Source organism: Trichechus manatus, unplaced genomic scaffold, assembly GCF_000243295.1.
Source record: "Trichechus manatus latirostris isolate Lorelei unplaced genomic scaffold, TriManLat1.0 scaffold00011, whole genome shotgun sequence".
NCBI lineage: Eukaryota > Metazoa > Chordata > Mammalia > Sirenia > Trichechidae > Trichechus > Trichechus manatus.
In genome coordinates this window covers 10,874,889-10,901,959 of record NW_004443947.1, presented here as the reverse complement: position 1 = coordinate 10,901,959, position 27,071 = coordinate 10,874,889, and positions in this window count along the sequence as shown.

Below are 27,071 nucleotides of genomic sequence, written 5' to 3'. Positions count from 1 at the left end.
GATGCAGAAAAGGCATTTGACAAAGTCCAACACCCATTCATGATAAAAACTCTCAACAAAACAGGAATAGAAGGGAAATTCCTCAATATAATTAAGAGTATTTATACAAAGCCAAGAACCAACATCATCCTAAATGGAGAGACTTTGAAAGCATTCTCCTTAAGAACAGGAATCAGACAAGGATACCCTTTATCACCAGTCTTATTCAACATTGTGCTGGAGCTCCTAGCCAGAGAAATTAGGCTAGAAAAACAAATAAAGAGCATCCACATAGGTAGAGAAGAAGTCAAAGTATCTCTATTTGCAGATGATATGATCTTATACACAGAAAACCCCAAAAAATCCACAAGAAAACTACTGGAACTAATAGAAGATTTCAGCAAACTTTCAGGAATCAAGATAGATAAAAAAATCAGTCGGGTTCCTCTATATCAACAAAGAGAACTTCCAAGAGGAAATCACCAAATCAATACCATTTACAATTGCCCCCAAGAAGATAAAATACTTAGGAATAAATCTAACCAGAGATGTAAAAGACCTATACAATGAAAACTTACAAGACACTACTACAAGAAACCAAAAGAGAGCTGCATAAGTGGAAAAATGTACCTTGCTCATGGATAGGAAACTCAACATTGTGAAAATGTCAATTCTACCCAAAGCGATCTACAGATACAATGCAATCCCCATCCAAATGCCTATGTAATTTTTTAATGAGATGCAGAAACAAATCACCAACTTCATATTGAAAGGGAAGAGGCCCCGGATAAGTAAAGTATTACTCAAGAAGAAGAACAAAAGTAGGAGGCCTCACACTACCTGATTTTAGAACCTATTATACCACCATGGTAGTCAACCTGGTACTGGTACAACAACAGATGCGTAGATCAATGGAACAGAATTGAGAAGCCAGACATAAATTCATCCACCTATGAACAGCTGATATTTAACAAAGGCCCAAAGTCCGTTAAATGGGAAAAAGACAGTCTCTTTAACAAATGGTGCTGGCATAACTGGATATCCATCTGCAAAAAACTGAAACAAGACCCATACCTCACACCGTGCACAAAAACTAACTCAAAATGGATCAAAGACCTAAATATAAAATTGAAAACAATAAAGATCATGGAAGAAAAAATAGGGACAACACTAGCAGCGCTAATACATGGCATAAACAGAATATAAACCATAAGCAATAGTGCACAATCACCAGAAGATTAACTAGATAACTGGGAGCTCCTAAAAATCAAACACTTATGCTCATCAAAAGACTTCACCAAAAGAGTAAAAAGACAACCTATAGACTGCGAAAAAAATTTTTGGCTATGACAAATCCGTTCAGGGTCTAATCTCTAAAATCTACAAGACACTGCAAAACTTCAATGACAAAAAGACAACCCAATTAAAAAATGGGCAAATGATATGAACAGACATTTTGTCAAAGAAGACATTCAGGTGGCTAACAAACACATAAGGAAATGCTCACGATCATTAACCATTAGAGAAATGTAAATCAAAACTACAATGAGATGCCATCTCACCCCAACAAGGCTAGCATTAATCCAAAAAACACAAAAATAATAAATGCTGGAGAGGTTGTGGAGAGACTGGAACACTTATACACTGTTGGTGGGAAATGTAAAATGGTACAACCACTTTGGAAATCAATTTGGTGCTTCCTTAGAAAGCTAGAAATTGAAGTACCATATGATCCAGCTATCCCGCTCCTTGGAATATATCCTAGAGAAATAAGAGCTGTCACACGAATGGATATATGCACACCCATGTTCTTTGCAGCACTGTTCACAATAGCAAAAAGGTGGAAATAGCCTAGGTGAGCATCAACAGATGAATGGGTAAACAAATTATGGTATATCCACACAATGGAATACTATGCAATGATAAAGAACAATGATGAAGCTGTGAAACATAACATGGAGGAAGCTGGAGGTCATTATGCTGAGTTAATTTAGTCACAGAAGGACAAAATATCGTATAAGACCACTATTATAAGCACTCAAGAAAAGGTTTAAACACAGAAGAAAACATTCTTTGATGGTTACAAGGGTTGGGAGGGAGGGTGAGGGTTATTTACTAACTAGACAGTAGGTAAGAATTATCTCAGGTGAAGGGAAGGACAGCACACACTACACTGGAAGTCAGCACAACTGGACTAAACCAAAGCTAAGAAGTTTTCTGAATACAATCAAACACTTTGAGGGACTAAGTAGCAGGGGTAGGGGTCATCTTTCAGGGGACATCTAGGTCAATTGGAATAACAAACTTATTAAGAAAATGTTCTGCATCCTACTTTGGTGAGTGGCATCTGGGGTCTTAAAAGCTTGCAAGTGGCCATCTACCATGCATCAGTTGGTCCCAACCACCTGGACTAAAGGAGAATGAAGAACACCAAAGACACAAGGAAAGTATTAGCCCAAGAGACAGAAAGGGCCACATAAACCAGAGACTTCATCAGCCTGAGACCAGAAGAACTAGACGGTGCCCAGCTACCACCAATGACCACCCTGACAGTGAACACAACAGAGAGTCCCTGATGGAGCAGGAGAAATGTGGGGTGCAGAACTCAAATTCTAGTAAGAAGACCAGACTTAAGGGTCTGACTGGGACTGCAGGAACCCCCGAAAGCATGGCCCCTGGACTCTCTATCAGCCCAGACGTAAAACAATTTCCTAGGCCAGCTCTTCAGACAGGAATTGGACTGGACTGTGGGACATAAAGTGATACTCGTGAGGCGTGTGCCCCTTAGCTCAAGTAGATACAAGAGTCTAAACAGGCAGCTTCTGTCCAGAGGTGAAATGGGAAGGCAGAGAGAGTTAGGAGCTGGTTGAATGGGCATGGAGAATCAGGGGTGGAAAGGAGGAGTGTGCTGTCACAGTATGGGCAGAGCAATTAGGGTCACATAACAATGTATGTATACATTTTTGTATGGGAAAACAACTAAAAAATTTGAAAAGCTAGAAATAGAAATACTTTATGATCTAGCAATCTCGCTCCTAGGTATATATCCTAGAGATGTAAGAGCAGTGACACGAATAGACACATGCATACCCACATTCGTTGCAGCATTATTTACAATAGCAAAAAGATAGACAAAACCTAAGGGCCCATCAATGTATGAATGGATAAACTGATTGTGGTATATACATACAATGGAATGCTACACAACTATAAAAATAACTACGATGCTGCTAGAGCTTCATATATTGTACAAGGATATTTTAATCCCATATTTCCTGGCATATATTATCTGGTTGGCCCAGTTTGGACCAAACAGCTATGACTATTATGACACTGTGATAGGGTCACATAGGACAAACATGGCTCACTTGTGGGTAAAGTGAGGAAGAGTTCTTACAGAAGTCTGTGGGTTGGATAGATGCTCCAAAGTGTTGGCTGTCAGTATCTGCTCTTCCCATGTCAACCCATGGCTTCAAACCGCCATTTTTATTCGTGGGCAAATCTCTCCTCCAGATTCTCAGATGAGCTTCAGACACCTACATAAAACTGCCAACTGGAATTATCTCCTTAGAAATCATACAGACCTAAATCTCAACATGTCAAAGACTGAACTTATCTTACACCCAAAACTTGGTCCTGCCTCTTCATGGCCCTGCCTGGTGAAAGGTACCATAATCAATGGATGCAGTCAACCAAATTAAAAATGTGAGAACCGCTCTACTCTCTTTCTGGTAACTTAACCCCATTCTTTTCATCCCATCCTGTTTGTCACCAAAGTCACTGCTTCAACCTCTTTAATATCCATTTGCACTTGTCCCCTCTGCTCCATCCCCACTGATGGCCACTGCTTTAGTCAGTCTCCATCATCTCTAGCCTTGATTACTACCATGGCCTCATAACTGGACTCTCTGGCTTTCAGAATGGCTCTTTTCCAATCTATTCTCCACATCTCTCACAAGCGCCATCTTTCTAAAACACAGTTATAATCATTTCGCTTGAGGCCATTGTACCTTTCATGATAAGAGCCCAAACTTCCTGTCTTAGCAACCAAAGTCCTTCACCATCTGGCCACTTCTTCAGGTTTGCTCCCTTCACTGTCACAGTCAACGTATTGTCTGGTCATCCAGAAGCATTTGCAGCTTCCCAAATTTGTCAAGTTATTTCATGGCTCTCTGCTTTCCTTCAAGCTGTTTCCTCGACCTGGCACCCTTTTTCATCCAACCAACCTCTAGTGGCTCCTCAAATCTAAACTCAATCACCTCCTTCTGTGAGAAACTTTCTAGAGAGTGTGTTTAGCTTGACTTTTTATCTCCAGCACTTAGCCCAATGCCTAGTATAGAATACATGCTCAATACACATTTGTAATATAAATACATTGAAAATCCATAGTTGAGTAGAAGCGCCCAGGCTTGTTGCAGATCCATTTTGCAGACATTCTAGACAATGACTTCTCCCCTGCTCCTAGTCAGCATTTTCTTCTTAGACAGGATTCTGCACAGGCTGCTCTGATACCTTCTGCCAGTAACTTGTGTCTCAGCTCACTGACCACAGCCCAGTGGGAGTGAACCAGAAAGCCCTGAGGGTCGGCTCTGCTGCTGAGTCCCAATGCAGAGAGCAGGGAGACTGGTCAGGCACGGGAGAGTAAAGACAGGATTCCTGGAATCTCCAAGGAGTGCAAAGACTGCCTCCGTGTTTGATTATGGAAAAGTCCAAAATCAAGGAACAATCTCTTGGAATCCAGAGTTACAGCTCTTACCACGAGGCTTTCCCTAATACCTGCAGCCTACGTTAACCACTTTCTTGACCACCCAAACCAGTTTTGTTTGTTTCTCTCATTCATTTTAATACCTGACTACATTTCATGTAACCTTTACCTATTGTCTAGTTTCCCTCAGTTTCATGTAAGGATTTTGTGTGCAAAGAATAGGTAGTATTTCTGGATGGGAGAAGTTGCCAAAAACCTGGAGAATGATAAATGTTCTGTTTTTTCTAAAAAAAAAAAAAAAAAAGATAGGATGATTCTAGAAGTTATGAACTTATTGTGACTAAAGTCAAAATCTGTCAAAATTCTAGAACAAAGGAATGAAAGTGATTTGAAAGTATAAAAATGGTGAATTTTTAATCATCAAGAGAGGACTTTGCTTCACTGAGGACAAATCACACCACTTCTCCCACAAAGCCGCCGGGTGGGTTGGAACCGCCAACCTAATTTTACTTTTCAGTGGAATTTCTAAGCTGGTAAACTAAATTATAATGACAATTCATATCAACCTGGAGTTTTATAATACAAAGCACATTTCACATACATTATCTCAGCAAGGTGCCATGGCATTATGGAAAGATGACAAATTTTTAAGCAAGACAGAAATAAGTGTAAGTCCTAGTTCTACTTTACTTCTCTGAGCTACTTCATCTGTGCAATATCTTTAAAATATATATAAGAATAAAAGACAATCTATGTCCCATCACATTTACTGAAACACAAAATTACCAGCATTTTATGGAAAATCTATTATAATTACAACCATTCTTAATTTTCTAAATAAACTCTGAGGAATGTATTTGTGTTGTCTTTTTTGCGTATGAGCAGATTGAGGGTAAGTTTAAGTAATTTTCCATAAGATACACAACAAACATATTAAATAATAGAAATTTGAACCCCCATTCTCTGCTATAGTCTTTCCTCTACGCCATGGAGGAATGTGATCACCTTCACATTTCTGGATTTTGCAAGCATCGAATATGTAAAATTATAAGCAACTATGAGCTGGATGATAACACAAGGTAGAGAGTTTATATGCCTTTGACAGACTAAAACCAAACACCAATCCTGTTGCCGTCAAGTCAATTCTGACTCATAGCAACCCTATAGGACAGAGTAGAACTGCCCCATAGGGTTTCCAAGGCTGTAATCTTTAAGGAAAAAGACTGCCACTTCTTTCTCCTGTAGAGCAGCTGGTGGGTTTGAACCATCAACCTTCCAGTTAGCAGCTGAACGCTTTAACCACTCCATCACCAAGACTCCTCTTTGACTGACTAGACCCCCATAATATTGATCAAAATCTGCCTGGATCATTGCACTGCACAGAACCCTGGCTTGGCTTATCCTCGTCTACAATTTAATTAACAAAAACAAATAAAGGGTATTATGATTAAATCTATAAACAGAGATTATAACAAGTAGATTAATATGCTGGATATCAAAATCCAGATTCATTTTAAAGGAACTAGACAAGTAGAATGAATAAAACAATGAGAACAATTTTATCAGGGATCAAGATAAAGTCCTATATTTATGACAAAAAAATTAAACCTCATGAGTATGGAACTAGGGAAATGTGGCTTAAAAGCAGCAAATATGAAACAACTTCAGAATTTGTCAGTTGCAAGTTCCACATGGATCAACAATATGGTGAGTCTACCACTTAGTCTTTCCTTGCATTCAAGCAGCTTAACATCACAGACAACAGAGGTTATGGTCTCAAAGTGTTCCAAGTTGGTCAAGCTTGCACTTGGAGTTGCACATTTCAATGTGAGCAGCATATTTTGAAAGGCACACTGACAAACATAAGGCCATCTGGAGAACATTCTCAGGACGGTAAAAGGTAGATTCAAAAGGTGGACCAAAGACCAAGGGAAACTGCCCATCAAGACACATGGGTGAAACTGAATGATAATGAAGACTACTGTTTACAGAGCGCAGAAACAGGGCGCCAGGCTCTGAGCTCATATGTATCTTGTTGTTATTGTTGTTAAACCATTGCTGTCGAGTCTATGCTGACTCATAGCGACCCTATAGGACAGAGTACAACTGCCCCACAGGGTTTCCAAGGAGCGGCTGGTGGATCAGAACTGCCAACCTTTCGGTTAGCAGTCAACTGCTTAACCACTGTACCACCAGGGCTCCGGTTATTGTTGTTAGGTGCCGTCAAATCCATTTCAACTCATAGTGAACCCATGTGACAGAGTAGAACTGCCCCATAGGGTTTTCTAGGCTGTAATCTTTATGGGAGTAGATCACTAGGTCTTTTTCCCACGAAGGAGCTGGGTGAGTTCAAAATGCCAACCTTTAGGTTAGCAGCCAAAACCTTAACCCTTGTGCTATGAGGACTCCTTCACATGTCTCTTATGTATATTAATTCTCACAAAACACATTAAGTATGAATCACTAACTCCATTTTACATATGAAAAAAATGACGCTTAGAAAATTTAAAATAACATGCCCAAGATCATAAAACTAGTACGTTCATGAGCAGGGATGCATCCTCACAACCCTATGATGTAGGCGTTATTTCATGTACAAAACAGCCTGGGGTTACTAAATTTACCCAAGGCCAGCGGTGATTACATGGTGGAACTGGCTTAATAAGCACGGAATTTGTTCTAGAACCTGAACAATACATTTTACAAGCATCATTTCTTTTAATACAACAATGACTTGTGATGAGAAAACTGAGACATAGATAAAGCAACTTGCTTGAGATCATACATATAGCAAACGACTGAGGTGGGATTAAAACCCAAGTTTATGTGGCTGCAAAGCCTTTGGGCTTAACCTCTGTGTTATGTCAACTCTCCCAAAGAAGCAGAAAGCATTTTCTGTCAACTAAAGCCAGGAGTCCTCGGGTGGTGCAAGTGGTTAATGTGCTTGGCTGCTAACCAAAAGGTTGGAGGTTCGAGTTCACCCAGGGGTATCTTGGAAGAAAGGGCTGGTGATCTACTTCTGAAAAATCAGCCATTGAAAATCCTGTGGAGCACAGTTCTACTCTGACACACGTGGGGTTGCCATGAGTGGGAATTGATTAGACCGTAACTGGTTAAAGCTCTTTAAAAAACCTCAGGGGGCAGTCAGCTCCTCAATGATAAAGTGGTCCAAGTGGAGGCTGTAGGCTTCTGTGGGAGGGCAAATTGTGAACTGAGAAGCCTGGAAATGTCAAGCCTTTATGCTTCTGTCAGGTTTGCCTTTGAACTTCACTTTTCATAGGGTGTGCTAAGTACCAAGTAGGCGCTCAGTAAATAGTTGTTGACTTGAATGGAATAGAAGTCCACTCTCCAGAAGGGGACCACTTGGTGCATTGCTGTGGGATTTGTGGCTTTGGAAGTGAGCTTTCTAGCTATTTGTGTCGGGGCTGAATTAGAGGGAGGCGGGCTTCCCAGCACAGCTAGCAATTAAGAGTCCAACCCACAAACTCATGCACTGAACTGGCTGCTTGCGTGGGAAGGAGGCACCTTCAAGGGGCAGTGGAATAAGCAGGGGCAGCCATGGGCAGCAGCCCCAGAAGCTGTGGCCACAAGTACAGCCTGGACAGCTGGTCTCAGTCTTGATTTGGATTAAGATGTTTATTCTGTTCGCCTCCCAGGCCTGTCCTTTCCTGCCCCGAGGGCTGCCCACTCGAGAGACCGACAAGGTGATTAACTGGATACAGACTCTCAGATCCACCGAAGAAATATTCTACGACTAAGATTCATACTGAGGAAGGGAGATACCATCCCAGCAGCACTATGTAGAAACCCACTTCCCTTCTGCACTCCTACAGTCTAAAGGTCATGATCCATGAAAAAAATCTGAATTAAATGCGTGCCAAATTGAGCTTACGCCTGAGCACAGATTTAAGTGGTGTTGTGAAATGGTGATGTAGGGAGAGGACCTAACCCAACACTAGGCTGGGGGAGTCCCTGGGAGCAGATGTTCTCAGAGGACGAGGACTAGATCACCCATTTAGTTTTTGGAGGGAGGCTGAAATTCCTCTCACCCAGTGCCTGCCCCACTGGTCTGGAAAAACACCCAAATAAATATTCATTTCCTTGGGTTAAAGCAGTGGTTCTCAAACATTTTGGTCTCAAGTCCTCTTTACACTCTTAAAAATGATTAAGAACCCCAAAGAGCTTGTGTTTATGTGGGTTATACCTATCAATATGTATCATAGTTGAAATTTAAAATGAGAAATGTTTAAAATATTAATTTATTCATTCATTGTAAAATAACACACCATCATATGTTAACATTTTTTTTCCTGAAAAATAAACACATTTTCAACAACAAAAAAAAATTGGTAAGAGGAGTGGCATTGTTTTACATTTTTTTGCAAATATCTTTAATGCCTGGCTTAATAGAAGACAGCTGGGTTTTTATATCTGTTTTTGTATTCTATCTGTTGAGATATGTTGTTTTGGTTTAAACTGATGAAGGAAATCTGGCTTCACACAGCATGTACTGTATTTTTACACAATTAACACAAGTGTTATATGTTTTTGAGAACTGTGCAAACCCCCCCCCCATAAGCATGCTTTAGCAATATTTTTTACATGTTGCTGACATAAATTTCAATTTTTTTTTTTCTGTCCAATGGATTTAATGTTACTGGGATAAAACTGATCATGGAAACTTCATTGAAGGTAGGTATTTTCCTAAATCAAGTGCAACCAGTGGTGAACTGAATGGGCTAGTGATGGAAATGGGACGCCATGCTAACACCAGAGTATGAATGCATGAAGAGCTAAAAATCAGTAAAAGTCACCAGAAGAAATTGTGTTTTCATTTTAAAATAGGCCATTTTACTATTTTAGTTTATTCATTCATTATCAACATCAACATTCGACTCCTGAAACCCTTTAGAATCCGAGCCCTCATTACTATCTTCGTTGAAATATCTCAGAGCTGACTACAGATGCTCTTCCTTGACTTCTGAACTGAGGTCATCATCATCACTGCCTTCAGCATCTTCATCTTTGTCATCACTATTCTGCTGGCACAAAATCCCTGCCTTTCTGAAGCCATTGTTGATGGTGTCTAGGGTTATTTTTCCCCAAGCAGAAGCCACCCACTTGCAGACTTCCATAAGCGTTGCTCACTTCAGTTGTCCTGATGGTGTGAACTCATGAATTCTAGACTTCATCCATTCATCCCCCACTCTTCTCATGAAAGTCTTGAATGGGTGGTTGACCGCTATATCTGGTGGCTGCAGCTTGCAGGTAAGTCCACCAGGTATGACTGCTATATGGGCACCAGTTGAGTTAATATAATTTTGAATTTTTTTACTTTGTGAGCAGCTATGGCGTTGAGAATTAGTAAAGACTTTTTTGAAAAGAATCCTCCCTGCCTGGCCCTATAACATTCATCTACCCGTATTTTCGTGACATCACAGTCCATCCATCCCTTCTTATTACAATGAACAACCACATTGGTGGGCAGTTTTTGGCAGGGCATGGTAGGCCTCTTGAAAGTCACCATTGACTTTCATTTCACCCCACTCACAGTGTAACCAAGGACTACAGTAAAGCAAGCCCTCTTGTGCCCAGTGGTTGTAATGGTTACAGTTTTTGTACCTGAAGTAGCTACAGTCCTGGTGGCTGAAATGTCCATTGCAGAGACTCCAAGTTCAGAGATTTCTTTGGTGACAAAAACATGAAAGTTGACCATCTTTTGCTCCCAGTCATCCGGAAGTTGCTGGCCTACAGGGGTTCTCATTCTCACAGAAAGGCCGTTCTTCTACATGAATTTAGAAATCCAGGTGAAACCTGTCTTGAAATGTGGGATTCCTCTTTAATTTGTCAGAAGCTTCACTTTGATCTGAATTGCGACAATAGAGACAGCTTGATTCTGTTCTCTTCGAGAAATAATTGACTCTTTCAAGTCATTCTCCAACTCAGGTCATTTCACTTTGGGCCCAAACTTGCATGTTTTTGCAGATTCATTTTCTCCCGTTCCTTTTTCTCCTTTCTCCATTCGTGACTGGACGACTCTCTAACCTTGAATTCTCTGGCTGCTGCTATTTTGCTTGTTTCTTCCGCCCTTACAACAACTTTCAGTTTGAAGTTGGTGGTGTAGGACTTGCATTTAATTCCTGCCATGATCCTAAAGGATACTAAGATTTAGATTTATAAACTGAGAAAGTGTGCACAATATAATCAATAACTGGCTGGTTTTCGTAAAGAGATTGCAAAATTCAAATGTGAGGTATACAAGAAGCAAGTCTTTTTTATATGCTTGCGAGCAGATGACGAAGTGACTCATGATCATTGATCAAAGATACTTGCGCTAATAAGACATAATTAGACTATGAAATAAGCAGACCTAACGTAGCTTAATGGTTTCACTTAAGATGATCTGATAAGGTTTTTGCATTCAACTGTTGAGCCAAGAGCAATCGTGTATCATTTTTGCTTTGTTTACTCCTCCAATTAAAAGCCAGACTGTGGTAATTATGTCAATGCAGATTGAATCGAGATTCTCATTGCTAGCTACTTGATGCCATTTATGCCAGTGCAGGCTTCGCTTTGTTTACACTTCCAATTGATAGAACATGATTTTTGGACAGGCTTCAGGAGGTTCAAAGTTCTGATTGATGACTCAAAAGTGACAGGGATATAATTATCAACTTAACAGAAAAAAATGCAGTTTCAATTGTTTATTTTCCAATTACCTGGGTACTACCAAACTTGATCCATGACTTCTTGACCATGGCTTATATCTTTATTGTACAAATATGATCAAAAGTAACATTTTCAGACTATTGAATGAGGGTGAATGAGGCCGAAATTCACTTCTGGAAATGTCACGAGACGTATGGTATATGTATGGATGCACTATGCACTTTTAAACATAATTTCATCATTTCCGGGCGTTATATGTGTGTGTGTGTTATTTACATGAACACACTATTTGAGGAAAAATACCGTAGGTGGAAAAAAGGAGAAGTATTTCGGTTGCTCTTTCAGATAACTGTAGAGATTTTTTTTTTTAACTACACCAGAACAAGTTAGTTGCAGTGGGGAACCTGAAAGCATATCAATGAACTTTGCATACTCTGTTACATTAAAATCCATTGGTCTGTCTTGCAGGAGCCCCTGGGTGGCAAAAACGGTTTAGCGCTCAGCTACTAACCAAAAAGTTGATGGTTCAAATCCACCCAGAGGCACCTTGAAAGAAAGGCCTGGCAATCTACTTCCAAAAAATCAGCCATTGAAAATCTTAAGGAGCACAGTTCTACTTTTACACACATGAGGTTGCCTCGAGTCAGATGTGACTGACTCAGTGGCAACTTTTTTTTTTTTTTGGTTGGTCTATATTGTACTTTGAATGGATTTTTTACCCGTGCAAGATACATTGGTCATTTGGAAAATATTGGCTCACTGCGTTTTGCAGATCTTTCAAATGTTAGCACCTCTCATTAGACAATATCAAAAAATCACATTCTTTAATTAATATCACCACTAATCTCATCAGAAAAATCTTTAAGTACTGGGAAACTGTCAAGCTTATGGTGACACATATAAACTTTTCAAAAATTCTTATTTTTGCTTGAAAGTTCAAATTTTATCATTGGCATCAAATGCTGCAGTTTGGTTTTTTTTTGAAGTGACTGGCTCATTTTGCTCATTTTTGAGAAAATGTCTGGCAAATATCCAAGTCTGAATAACCGGTTTGTCTGTCAGTTAGTTTTTCAAGGAAAAATGGTGTTCCATTAAAAAAGTAGCTAGTTTAGCTCAGAGCTCAAACAATTGCTAAGTGCTTTTCCTTGAGAATTCAGTTTGCAGCAGAAGTGTTTTATGTAAGCTTCCAATTTTATCATAGAAAATATTAAATATATGTCTACTCAAGAGTTGAAATTTAATACAATTAACACTATTGCCTGACTCATCATGTAAATATTCTTAAGAAAACTGGCTTTTTTGTACAAGGAAAAGTCATGGGACTGAATTGCTGGGCGGAGACTTGTGGGGACCATGGTCTCAGGGAACATCTAGCTCAATTGGCATAACACAGTTTATAAAGAAAATGTTCTACATTCTACCTTAGTAAGTAGTGTCTGGGGTCTTAAAAGCCTGTGAGCAGTCATTTAAGATACTCCACTGGTCTCATGCCTTTGGGAGCAAGGGAGAATGAAGAGAACAGGATACAAGGAAAAGATTAGTCCAAAGGACTAACAGACCACAGCTACCATGGCCTCCACCAGACTGAGTACATTACAACTAGATGGTGCCCAGCTACCACCACTGACTTCTCTGACTGGGATCACAACAGAGGGTCCCAGACAGAGCTGGAGAAAAAAGTAGAACAAAATTCTAACTCACACACACAAAAAAAACCAGATTTACTGGCCTGACAGAGACGGAGAAACCCTGAGAGTATGGCCCCCAGAGACCCTTTTAGCTCAGTGATGAAGTCACTCCCGAGGTACACTGTTCAGCCAAAGATTAGACAGCCCCATAAAACAAAATGAGACTAATGGGGCACAACAGTCTAGGGACAAGGACTAGAAGGCAGGAGGGGACAGGAAAGCTTATAATAGGGAACTCATGGTTGAGAAGGGACAGAGTTGACATGTAGTGGGGTTGTTAACCATTGTCATAAAACAATATGTGTACTAACTGTTTAATGGGAAACTATTTGTTCTGTAAACCTTCATGTAAAGTACAATAAATAAATAAATAAAATAAAAAGGGAAAAAAAAAAACTGGCTTTTTTTCCCCATGTGTGGTGTTGAAGAATACAATGACAGTTTAGTGCCAATGCCTTGATTTGTTCTAAAGTGTCACCAATTATACCCACCATTGCTTTTGAACCATTGTCTTAGTTATCTACTACTGCTATAACAGAAATACCACAAGTGGATGGCTTTATCAAACAGAAGTTTATTCTCTCACAATTTAGGAGGCTAGAAATCCAAATTCACTGTATCAGCTCCAGGGAAAGTCTTTCTCTCTGTCAGCCCTGGGGGAAGGTCTTCATCATCAATCTTCCCCAGTCAAGTAGCTTCTCAGCGCAGGGACCCTGGGTCCAAAGGACGTGCTATTCTGCTGACTCTTGTTTTTTGGTGGTATGAGGTACCCCTGTCTCTCTGCTCCCCTCTCTCTTTTATATCTTAAAAGAGATTGGCTTAAAACAACCTAATCCTGTAGATTGAGTACTGCCTCATTAACATAATTGCCGCTAATCCCATCTCATCAACACCATAGAGATAGGATTTATAACACATAGGAAAATCACATCAGATGATAAAATGGTAGACAATCACATAATATTGGGAATCATGGCCTAGACAAGTTGACAGATATTTTGGGGAGACACAATTCAATCCATGACAACCATCAATGCAAATTTTAACTCAATGACAAAGGAAGATAACATCTTAGTATTATTATGAAACTAGTTTTAACTTTTCAGGGCTGCACTTTGAGAACCATTGGGCTAAAGTATTGAAGGAGTCTGTTAAAATGCAATGCCATCTGGGAGGGATGCATTAAAAACAACAAAGCTTTTGGCTGTCACTGTAAGCTTACTTGGAGGCAGGAGAGTTCAGCAATGTTGGGAGTCTGATAAATGTGGAATAGAAAACCAAATCCCACACTTACCAACTTTGTAATTCATGTTGCCGTTTTCGAGGTCTCAGTTTTGTCATCTGTAAATGGATATAGTAATCCTAAATCCTTAAATTCGTAAGTAGCTAATGAATAGTAAAGGAGCCCTGGTGGTGTAGTGATTATGCACTCTGCTGCTAACCGAGAGGTCTGCTGTTCGAACCCACTAGCAACTCCACAAGGGAAAGATGTGGAAGTCGGCTTCCGTAAAGATTGCAGCTTAGGAAACCTGATGGGGAAGTTCTACTCTTTAGGGTAGACTCTATAGGGTCGCTTTGAGTTGGAATTGACTCAATGGTGATGGGGGTTAATGCATACTATGTACTTGGTAAATGGAAACTGCTTTCAAAACCTGTATTCTTATAACCTACAAAGAGTGGGATAAAAGATGGCTAAGTTTTTATAGGCTTGGAGAGCAGGAAGCTGCCTGGAGGCCACAGGGTAGAAAATTCCTGAGTATCAACCAAGTTTAGCCATCTAGGGGCTACATAGTAAAAGAAATGGAGACAAGGTTAAACACAGCCTTCACTTTTTCATTCATTCAACAAGTATTTGATGATTGCTGCATGCCAAGCTCCAACCTGACATTTTGTACTAAGAAAAGCCACAAGAAATGACTGCAATTGGTACAGTGGACAGGATATGGAATTCAAGTCAGGAAACCTGGCTTTTGGTTCCAGTTTTATACTGTCTGCGTCATCTAGGGCATGTCCTTTAAATTCTCTGAAATTCCATTTCCTCATTTGCACAATGGAAAGGATCTAATGCTTCACTGATGTTTCAAAGAATAGATGTAAAAATGTGGCTAAAGCAGTCTTTAATTACTTTATGCCTGTGGTTCTTGAAGTGACTTACTTTTTGATGTCTTGAAAAGTAGCATCATGTGGAGGAAGAAATCCCTTCTGGTCTTTGATTCCTTAGACTCTAAATTGAAACAATAACACTCTTAAGGGTCTGAAAAGTTGTAGCATCAATGTAGTGTGTGGCACATAGGAGGTGCTCAACAAATGGTTGCTGTTTATGATTTCATGGTGGGATAGGTATGCCTCCCATGGAAACTGGCACATGATAAGCCAGGAAAATAAAAGGCACAGGAAGACTTTTAGCACAATCCCAAATAAACACTATATCAGTAAGGATTTAATATCAGTAGAATGAAAGGTGTGATTATCATTTATAGACTCATTCTGTGGCCAGACCATAGGGAGGGCATCTTCTTCCCTTCCTATTTCCATTCTCAAGATCCTACCTCCTATCTCTATGCAGTGGTGCAAGTGGAGAGCTGGATAACTGAAAAACTGAGAAAATGAGTAGGCAGAACCTTGGTGAGGGGTGGGAGTGGAGTGTGGGGGAAACAAAGGAATTGGAAGGATTAGACAGTATGGGAGCAGAGGGACAAAGTAGCATTCAAGAAGGCATGTGAGGTTTTTCTGATGTTCACTGAGGTATGCTACATGAGCACCCCAAGAGCCTATAGCTAATATCCAGGCCTGTCAGATGAGCTGAAAGATGGTGAGAGAAGCCTTCTCCAGATTTCCACCTTGTAGTAGAGTGTGCACAACATGGGAAATACCTCCAAACTCAATGACTGATCATTCTCCTGGATTCCTCATGGGGGTTTGACCAGCTGGAAGTTAATCCATCCGGCTGTGGACTATATTTTTTGACTTTTTAAAACAAATATGGGAAACCCTGGTGGTGTAGTGGTTAAGAGCTACGGCTGCTAACCAAAAGGTCAGCAGTTAAGGTTGGCAGTACGAATCCACCAGGCACTCCTTGGAAACTCTATGGGGCAGTTCTACTCTGTCCTATAGGGTCGCTATGAGTAGGAATTGACTGGATGGCAATGAGTTTTGGTTTATTCGTACAGTATTTACTAAGGGCCAGGCACTATTGTAAGCGCTTAACACATCAATTCCTTTAATCCCCATAACAATCCTATTAGATAGTCACTATTAGAGTCCCCATTTTACAGCTGGAAAAACTGAGGCAAAGTAACTTGTATAAAGTCATTCCATTAGTAAAGGATGGATTTTCAGTACCCAGACAATCAAGCTCTGGAGTTCAGTCTCCTAACCATACAGCTCTATCATCATAAAGGCAGTAAATTGTGACTACAATTATTTCAAAGCTGACTGGTAACAGTGATCAATGATGATTCGATGATGATAAGGAGGAAGATGGTGTTCATTGTCACGTTATCTTTACTCCACTAGGTAAGATCTGCAGCTTGAAAACAATATGACTGCTATTCTCCTTTCTTTAAAAACAGAGTGTCTTTTAGCTCTCAGTCTAGCCTGTTAAAGGATATTACAAAATCTGCCCAAGGGACAGCTCAGTGGAATACAAAATGAGAGAAAAGTAAGAGACAGCTTATTAATATCTTCTTCCCCTATCCAACCCTCATCCTTAACTCCTCATTCTCTCCCAAACTTCCTGCAGAACTTAACCAGTCTCGCAAAGTTACCGTCACCAAAGCCTGGAGCAAAGAATGCACACCTCCACCTTCAGGAACCATTCCTTGCTTGAACAGAAATTGCCAGAAGAAAGTGGGAAAAGAGATGTGGATGGCATTTCCATAGGTGCTGATCAGCATGAAATGAAATTTTGAAATAGATCTGAAACTATCATTCACATGATTCTGTGTAACCAAATACCCTCTAGAAACCCATCCTCTTTACCATCATTGTCTCTTAAAGTGCTTTCCTGGCTAAGCACACCTTCCAGGGAGCACTGTTTGGGCTCTTCATCAGACTCCAGTCACCTAGGCACCAAAGCTGCCTACTCATTGTTTGGTGGTCTTGGGAAGGAAGAAAGAATCCAAGAGAATTATCTCAACCTGACACAGGCAGGCTCTTTCCAGTCAAAGTGGGACAGATTTTCAGCTGTGGTTTCACATTAGAATCACTTGGAACACATTTAAAAAATACCTGGAGCCCAGATTCTACCACAGTCCAATTAAATCAGACTCCCTGGAGTAGGACCTGGGCTCATTCTTTTATAAAAGTTCTCCATGTAATTCTTTTCTGATGCAGTCACTGATGCAGAAGCTAAAAACATTCTTCTGCACAGCCAGGACTACTCCTACTCCTGTAGCTCCAGGTCACAATGGAAGGCTTCCAGTAGAAGAGAAAGAATCATCACAGTAGCATGAAAGGATCCCAGGCTTTGGAGTCCTGCGTTCAAATTCTGGTTCAAATATTTACTGAGACTGTACTACTTAAGGCACTATGTTTGTTGAGTGCTAGGCAGAAAGATAGAGATAAATCAGACCTGGAAATGAAACAGGCCTGGAGCTGAGTCTAGGATCCTCCATTTACTAGCTATGTGACCTCTCACCTACATCTCTTCGCCAACAAAATGGATATATAAAAGCCTCCCTTGCAGGGAGGTGTGGTTTGGTGTTGTAGATCCCATAGGTAAACCATTTAGTACAGGGATGAGCACATGGTAGCTATTATAAGGACTTTAGAATCTCTTACTCTCCTCGCCACAGCCTAATATCTAGCCAGCCAAGCTTGGAAGGCTGGTATTTCTAACAGGAGTTTGGTGGTAATCAGGGGCTCGATATGAGAGGCCTGGTAGATCACTAAAATGGCTTAAATGATTTTCTAATTTATGCAGAATAGGGAGATGGTCTAATTTATACTTTGAGAACACCACACTGGCCGCTGTGTGAAGAATAGATTGAAGATGGATAAGGATACAGTGTAATGACTAGTTAGAAGGTTATTGTAGTAGTTTGGGTGAAAGATGATGAAGATTTAGAGTAAGGCAGCAGGTGAAAGGGATGAAGAAAGTAAATCTAATGGGATGAATCTTGGAAGTAAGGTGGAGAAGACTTGTGGATTCATTGGATATGGAGGGGTGAGAAAGAAAAGTGAGTTTAGAGAGTTTCCCAGGTTTCAAATTTGGACTCCCGGGTGGAATATTATCTATTTACCAAGATGGGAGATGATTCGAGAAGGTTTTAGAGGTTGATTGAAAGCTGAGTTTTGGACCTGTGAACTTTGAGATTCGTGTAAGTCATGTAAGTTGAGAAAACACATAGATGTTTAGATATATGGTTAGGAAGCTCCAAAGAGAGGACTGGACAGGTGATATATATTAGAATATATATATATTGATAGAAATGATATGAAGCCATAGGAACGGCTGAGCTTGACCAGGTGAGAACAGCATGAAAAGGGAAGGAAAGGAAAAGGGACTCAGGATGGGTTCCTGCAGAACACAGAAAGAAGCCTGCTGTCTTTCTTACCAGAATGTAAATTCATTGTGGGCAAGGACTATGTCTTACTCACTCTTGGTTCCTAGTTCCTGACACACGGTAGGCACTTACTAAATGTTGAGTGAATGGATGAGTGAATGACTGAATCAATGAAGTGGACGAAATTCCAAGAAATGTCTCTGACTCTGTTATTCCAGACTTGGTGAGTGTGCACGTGTGAGTGTTTTCTGTGAAGTAGATTTGGAGTACAGGGTATTGGAAGGAGGACTCCGCCCCTGAGGAAATATGAGGATTCTTAATTGTTCAGAGAATTCTTACTACTGTAGTAGCTCTGCGGGCTCCCATTGTCTTTTGCCTGAGGAAGCTATTTGATGTTCAGGCCTCCACAGAAACAGGTATTTAAGGTATTAAGAAGAACAAAAATGGTTTAGTTTAATCACAGGCTTTCAATCCATTGGTTCTATTTAATGGGGTTTATCTCCTGAGACCCACTTTAACCAAGCTGCAAAATAATCCTCTCTGAAAGCAACTGACGTTTCCACAGAGACCAAGATGGGGGCCAGTTCATCTCTGATAGCTGTGACCCTGTGCATCCCCCGGTAACCTCTTCATGCCCCATCTGAGCCATTGCCCCTCTCCTCTTAAAAATTCAGTGAACTCTCTCATTATTTCTTTCCAGCTCTGGCTCCCAGAAGGTATAGGCAAAGAAGCAATTCCTCTCCCAGGCTCCCTTTTAAAAAACTGACCAGCCACCTGGTTTAGATTTGCCAACAGTGGTATGTTAGAGACCCAAAAGGAGGCTGTTGAGGTGCCCTGCAAAAAAAAAATTAAAAAGAGGAGTGCTCCAGCCAGTCTCTTTTCTCCTTCCTCTCCAGATGGGAGAGCTGCTAGAACAGTGCAGTGTTGCAAGCTCCAGCTTTCAGGGCAGCCAGAGTTGGCTCCTGGCTCTCCCACTTCTTAGCTTGTGTCACCTGGCACATTGTTTCATCTCTTTGTACCTCAGTTTTCTCATGTATAAAATGGGTAGAATAAAGTTACCTATAACGTAGGGTCTTAGGAGAGGAAATGAGATAAGATATATAATAACATATAATAATGTATTTAATGCATTTAGCACAGTACTTGGCCTAAGTAAGTTCCTAGAAAATACATGCTATTATAGCTGAAAGTATCTCAGTTTCCTATGTTCTTCCGACCATTGATTATGAATACAACCTCAAGTTAGCATTCTGGGGAACTCTAAAACTGTCTACAGAAATGACTGGTGGACCAAAATTGGGGCTTTGGCTCTCTCTGCTTTCTCATGTTTTAAAAAGTCCAAGTTGCATCTTGACATCCATAAGCAATCAAGCATAGATGCATGCAACATTAATAGAGCTTTTCCCAGGTACTTGTAGATTAAGAAAACATGTTCATCACTTAGAATGGGAATCATGTACTCAAGACATCTGCATCTCATTCCTGGCACAGAATATTTGCTGGAGTATCAACTGAGAATTCTGCTGGCTTATACATATGTAAATCAAACCTCTAACTGGCTGAAACACCTTGAGGGAGAAGAAATAACAGACAGCATGTTATTCATGTCTAGCATTTATATTACATGCAGAGCCCTGTCTGCGCACCATTCTGGTATTCTATCAGGTACATTTTTACATTACTAGAAATGTCTTCTCAGGCTTTGCCATGTTCCTTCTGGGAACTCTATTCCAAGAGAGATATTGACAAATAAAACTTGTTTAATGAAGACATCCAGGAGAGAGAAGGGTTAAAGTCATATCATAAATATGTATCAGGGGCTCTTTTAAAAAGGTGATTGTTGTTGTCTAGGAAAATGCTTTTACAAATAGCTTTGGTATGGAAGATAAGACCTTGTGGACACAGCTAGGAAGCAGAGAGGTCTGTGCAAGTAATGAGCAGGAATTTGAATTCTATTAAAGAAAGAGGTAGGAAGTGGGGAGAGTAATGAAGTGAAGGATCTAGAGCAATATGCTAGAAACACGGCTCAAGGAAAGAGGGGGAAATAAGAAATTTCTGGTGACAGAGTGGATAATGGGTTTGAAGAACTATAATGTCAAGTATTTACTTTCATATTGTTTGTGTTTGGCACTGGAAATTGCCTCTATTACCACCATCAGTGAAGTCTGCCATGCACCCAAATCCTCAGTGTGTGTGGTTTAGGGGATCGAAAAGACTGAGTTCCATGTCGAGATCATGATCAAGTAGAGAGTTCAAAGATCCAGGGCAAAGAAGCATAACTGAGACTGAGTTCTGTAGAATTAGGAATCCAAAGCTGGAGTCACCTTAACAAAATAAATGCCCAGGAAATCACAGAAACCTTGGGTTGGGCTTTGGATTCCCCACAAGATGTGGGATAGGAGGCTTTAGCCAATTTTATTTAAATCTCAAAGGACAGACTGTCCTCAGTTGACATCTGGTTTACATGAGGGATGATTGAAGTTACTGGGCATATCTGGCCTGGAATGCAAGGTACCAAGTGGATATATGAGCTCTATAGCACAATGTCTGAAAGAAGAATCCAGGAGAAAATTAGGCGTATTCCGTGCACCTCCAGAGGGCAGAATCAGAGTTGATGGCCCATATTACAGACTGTTTGCATTAACATAAAGGAAGAATTTTCTACTAATAAGAAGTCTTCAACAGAATGCGTTGCCTTGTGAAAATGGTGAATTAGTTGCCCTTCCTCCTTGGAGGTTCCCTAAAAAGGAATTCCTTTGCCAAGTCAGGGTAGAGTAGATGATTTCTAAGGTCCTTTTTCAAAGCGCTAAGATTCGGGTGTTTACTCGTTTAACAAATGCTTATTGAGCATCAATGCTGTAAATGAAGAAAACCAAAGAAACAAGGGAAAGATTAGTCTAAAGGACTAATGGACCACAACCACCATGGCCTCCGCCAGACTGAGTCCAGTACAACTAGATGGTGCCCGGCTACCACCACTGACTGCTCTGACAGGGATCACAATAGAGGGTCCCAGACAGAGCTGGAGAAAAATGTAGGACAAAATTCTCACTCACAAAAAAAGACCAGACTTACTGGCCTGACAGAGACTGGAGAAACCCCGAGAGTATGGCCCCCAGACACCGTTTTAGCTCAGTAATGAAGTCACTCCCAAGGTTCACCCTTCGCCCAAAGATTAGACAGCCCCATAAAACAAAACGAGACTAAAGGGGCACACCAGCCCACGGGCAAAGACGAGAAGGCAGGAGGTGTCAGGAAAGCTGGTAATAGGGAACCCAAAGTCGAAAAGGGAGAGTGTTGACATGTCGTGGGGGTTGTTAACCAAAGTCATAAAACAATATGTGTACTAATTGTTTAATGAGAAGCTAGTTTGTTCTGTAAACCTTCATCTGAAGTACAATAAAAATAAAAACAACTTATTCTTAAGATACTCCATTTGTCCCACCCCATCTGGAGCAAGGGAGAATGAAGAAAACCAAAGACACAAGGGGAAGATTAATCCAAAGGACTAATGGACCACAGCTACCACAGCCTCCACCAGACCGTGTCCAGCACAACTAGATGGTGCCTGGCTACCACCACGACTTCTCTGACAGGGAGCACAATAGAGGGTCCTGGACAGAGCTGGAGAAAAATGTAGAACAATATTCTAACTCACAAAAAAAGAACAGACTTACTGGTCTGACAGAGACTGAAGAAACCCTGAGAGTATGGCCCCCAGATACACTTTTAACTCAACGGAAGTCACTCCTGAGGTTCACCCTTCAGCCAAAGATTAGACAGGCCCATAAAACAAAACGAGACTAAACAGGCACACCAGCCCAGAGGCAAGGACGAGAAGGCCGGAGGGGACAGGAAAGCCGGTAATGGGGAACCCAAGGTCGATAAGTGGAGAGTGTTGACACATTTTGGGGTGGGTAACCAATGTCACAAAACAATATGTGTATTAATTGTTTCCCCCACATGTCTGTCAGTTTGTTGTACTGTGGGGGCTTGCATGTTGCTGTAATGCTGGAAGCTATGCCACTGGTATTCAAATACCAGCAGGTTCATCCATGGTGGACAGGTTTCAGCTGAGCTTTCAGACTAAGACAGACTAGGAAGAAGGACTTGGAGGTCTACTTCTGAAAAGAATTAGCCAGTGAAAACCTTATGAATAGCCTCGGAACACTGTCTGTTATAGTGCCGGAAGATGAGCTCCTCAGGTTGGAAGGTACTCAAAATATGACTGGCGAAGAACTGCCTCCTCAAAGCAGAGTTAACCTTAATGATGTGGATAGAGTCAAGCTTTTGGAATCTTCATTTGCTGATGTGGCATGACTCAAAATGGTAAGAAACAGCTGCAAACATCCATTAATAATAGGAATGTGGAAAGTACAAAGTATGAATCTAGGAAAATTGGAAATCATCAAAAATGAAATGGAAGGCATAAACATTGATATCCTGGGCATTAGTAAGCTGAAATGGACTGGTACTGCTATTTTGAATCAGACAATCATATGGTCTACTATGCCGGAAATGACAACTTGAAGAGGAAAGGCGTTGCATCCATCCTCAGACAGAACACTTCAAGATCTATCCTGAAGTATAACGCTGTCAGTGATAGGATAATATTCATATGCCTACAAGCAAGACCAGTTAATATGACTATTATTCAGATTTATGCACCAACCACTAAGGCCAAAAAGGAAGAAATAGAAGATTTTTACTAACTTCTGCAATCTGAAATTGATCAACCATGCAATCAGGATGTATTGATAAATATTGGTGATTGGAATGCAAAAGTTGGAAACGAAGAAGAAGGATCGGTAGTTGGAAAATAAGGCCTTGGTGATAGAAATGATGCCAGAGATCACATGATAGAATTTTGCAAGACCAATGACTTCTTCTTTGCAAATACCTTTTTACAACAACATAAACGGTGACTGTACAAGTGGACCTTGCCAGAAAGAATACACAGGAATCAAATTGACTACATCTGTGGAAAGAAAAGATGGAAAAGCTCAATATCATCAGTCAGAACAAGGCCAGGGGCCGTCTATGGAACAGACCATCAATTGCTCATATGCAAGTTCAAGTTGAAATTGAAGAAAAACAGAACAAGTCCAGGAGAGCCAAAATACGATCTTGAGTATATTCCACCTGAATTTAGAGGCCATCTCAAGAATAGATTTGAACACTAATGACAGAAGACCAGATGAGCTGTGGAATGACATGGAGGACATTATACTTGAAGAAAGCAAGAGGTCATTAAAAAGACAGGAAAGAAAGAAAAGTTCAAAATGGATGTCAGAAGAGACTGAAACTTGCTCTTGAACATTGAGTAGCTAAAGTGAAAGGAAGAAATGATGAAGTCAAAGAGCTGAACTGAAGATATTTCAAAGGGCAGCTCGAGAAGACAAAGTATTTATAACGACATGTGCAAAACCTAGAGATAGAAAACCAAAAGGGAAGAACATGCTCATCATTTCTCAGGCTGAAAGAACTGAAGAAAAAATGCAAGCTTCAAGTTGCAAGATTGAATGATTCTACGGGGAAAATATTAAACTACGCAGGAAGCATCAAAAGAAGATGGAAGGAATACACAGAGTCAATACACCAAAAAGCATTGGTTGGCGTTCAACCATTTCAGGAGGTAGCATATGATCAGGAACCAATAGTACTGAAGGAAGAAGTCCAAGCTGCAATGAAGGCGTTGGTGAAAAACAAGGCTCAGGGAATTGATGGAATACCAGTTGAGATGTTTCAACAAACTGGTGCATTGTTGAAGTGCTCACTCATCTATGCAAAGAAATTTGGAAGACAGCTACCTGGCCAACCAACTGGAAGAGATCCATATTTATGCCTATTCCCAAGAAAGGTGATCCAACCATAAGTGGAAATTATCGAGCAATATCACACACAAGTAAAATTTTGCTGAGGATCACTCAAATGCGGCTGCAGCAGTATATCGACAGGGAACTGCCAGAAATTCAAGATAGATTCAGAAGAGGACTTGGAACAAGGGATATCATTGCTGACGTCAGATGGATCCTAGCTGAAAGCAGAGAATACCAGAAAGATGTTTACTTGTGTTTTATTGACTATGCAAGGGCATTCAACTGTGTGGATCATAACAAATTATGGATTATATTGTGAAGAATGAGAATTCCAGAACACTTAATTGTGCTCATGAGGAACGTGTAGATAGACCAAGAGGCAGTTATTCGAACAGAACAAGGGGATACTGTGTGGTTTAAAGTCAGGAAAGGTGTGTGTCAGGTTTATATCCTTTCATGATACCTATTCAATCTGTATGCTGAGCAAATAATCTGAGAAGCTGCAGTCTATAAAGAAGAATTTGAAGGACTTGAACTTACTGATGAAGATCAAAGACCACAGCCTTCAGTATGGATTACACCTCAACATAAAGAAAACAAAAATCCTCACAACTGGACCAGTAAGCAACATCATGATAAATGGAGAAAAGATTGAAGTTGTCAGGGATTTCATTTTACTTTGATCCACAATCAACACTCATGGAAGCAGCAGTCAGGAAATCAAAAGATGCATTGCATGGGGCAAGTCTGCTGCAAAAGACCTTTTTAAAGTGTTGAAAAGCGAAGACTAAGGTATGACTGACCCAAACCATGGAGTTTTTGTTCACCTCATATGCATGTGAAAGCTGGACAAAGAATAAGGAAGACCTAAGAAGAATTGATACCTTTGAATTGTGGTGTTGGAGAAGAGTATTGAATATACCATGGACTGCCAGAAGAATGCACAAATCTGTCTTGGAAGAAGTGTGACCAGAATGCTCCTTGGAAGCAAGGATGGCGAGACTACGTATCACATAATTTGGACATGTTGTCAGGAGGGATCAATCCCTGGAGAAAGACATCATGCTTGGTAAAGTAGAGGGTCAGTGAAAAAGAAGACGACCCTCAATGAGATGGATTGAGACAGTGGCTGCAACAATGGGCTTAAGCACAACAATGATTGTGAGGATGGCACAGGACCAGGCAGTGTTTCGTTCTGTTGTACACAGGGTGGCTATGAGTCGAAATCGACCTGACGGCACCTAAAACAACATTAACTGTTTAGTGAGAAACTAATTTGCTCTGTAAACCTTCATCTAAAGCACAATTTAAAAAAAAGAAAAAAGATTACAACCAAAACAAAAAAAAAAAAGGATTACAGCCTAGAAAACCCTGTGAGGCAGTTCTGCTCTGTCACATCTGGTCACTATGAGGTGAACATCTACTCCACAGCAATAACCAGGGCATCAAACCTGTTCATTCTGGTTTGACCCCCTGCTGAGAATTTGCATTTCCGCCCCAGATAACTGAATCAGAATCTACAGTTTAACAAATCCCCAAGTGATTCTTATTGATCTTGTTAAAATATAGATTCCGATTCAGTATATCTGGCGTGGAAACACAAATTCTCAGCAGGGGGTTAAACTGGAATGAACCTGTTAGAAGCCCTGGCACTAACAACAACAATCACCCCAGTAAGGTTAATTACTATTGACCATTTTGTGGGTGGAAAACATAAAGATTGGAAAGGTTGGTAAGAACTTACTAAACGTGTAGCTTTGGATGATTAATTAAAAACTTTCTTTGTGTCGATTTCTTCATTGGTATAATAATAACATTCAGCTGGTAAGAGTTGTGATTATTGTAGTGAGTTAAAACATGTAAAGTGCTTAGCAATTCATGTCAGTAATTACAATAATAATTCTATTACAGTTACAGGCAGGGACAGATTACCCAACAAGCAAGGTATGCACAGGCTTAATTGTGTTTACTTACTAATCTGCAGTGAATAATTTCACCTGGTGACGTGATGAAACTGTTCACTACAGATTAGTAAGTAAGCACAATTGAGCCCGTGCATACCTTGCTTACTGTAAGCTGGTGCATACCGTGCCTACCGATTAATCTGCTCCTGGTTACAGACAGTCCCCAGGTTACAAATGAGATCCATTCCTGTGTCTTTAAGAATTTGTAGGTAAGTTGAAACAGGTGCATATGGTTCTTATTTAGCTTTACTTTAGTGCAAGAAAAGGCTCCAAGAATTTTCAATGATTTAAAACATGCATGTAAAGCAAGTGAAGGTGATTGTGAAGAAGACTTTGTTGCCTGTAAGTGTTGGTTCAAGGAGCCCTGGTGGAACAGTGGTTAAAAGGCTTGGCTGCTAACAGATAGGTTGGTGGTTTGAACCCACCAGCTTCTCCACAGGAGAAGGACGTGGAAGTCTGCTTCCGTAAAGATTATAGCATGGGAAACTCTATGAGGAAGTTCTACTCTGCCCTATAGGATTGCTATGCATTGGAATTGACTCAACAGCAATAGGTTTTTTAAAATATTTTATTTCTGGCAAAATGGCACTCTAGGCAGAAGCACCATGCCGTCCCTCCACAGCAAAGATCCAAAAAGCTAAGCCGAACAGAGAAAACAACAATCCTGAAACCCTAAAACATCAAATGAAGAGATAAAGAACTCAGCCAAGCACCAAATGGAGTGAGAACACTGACAGAGA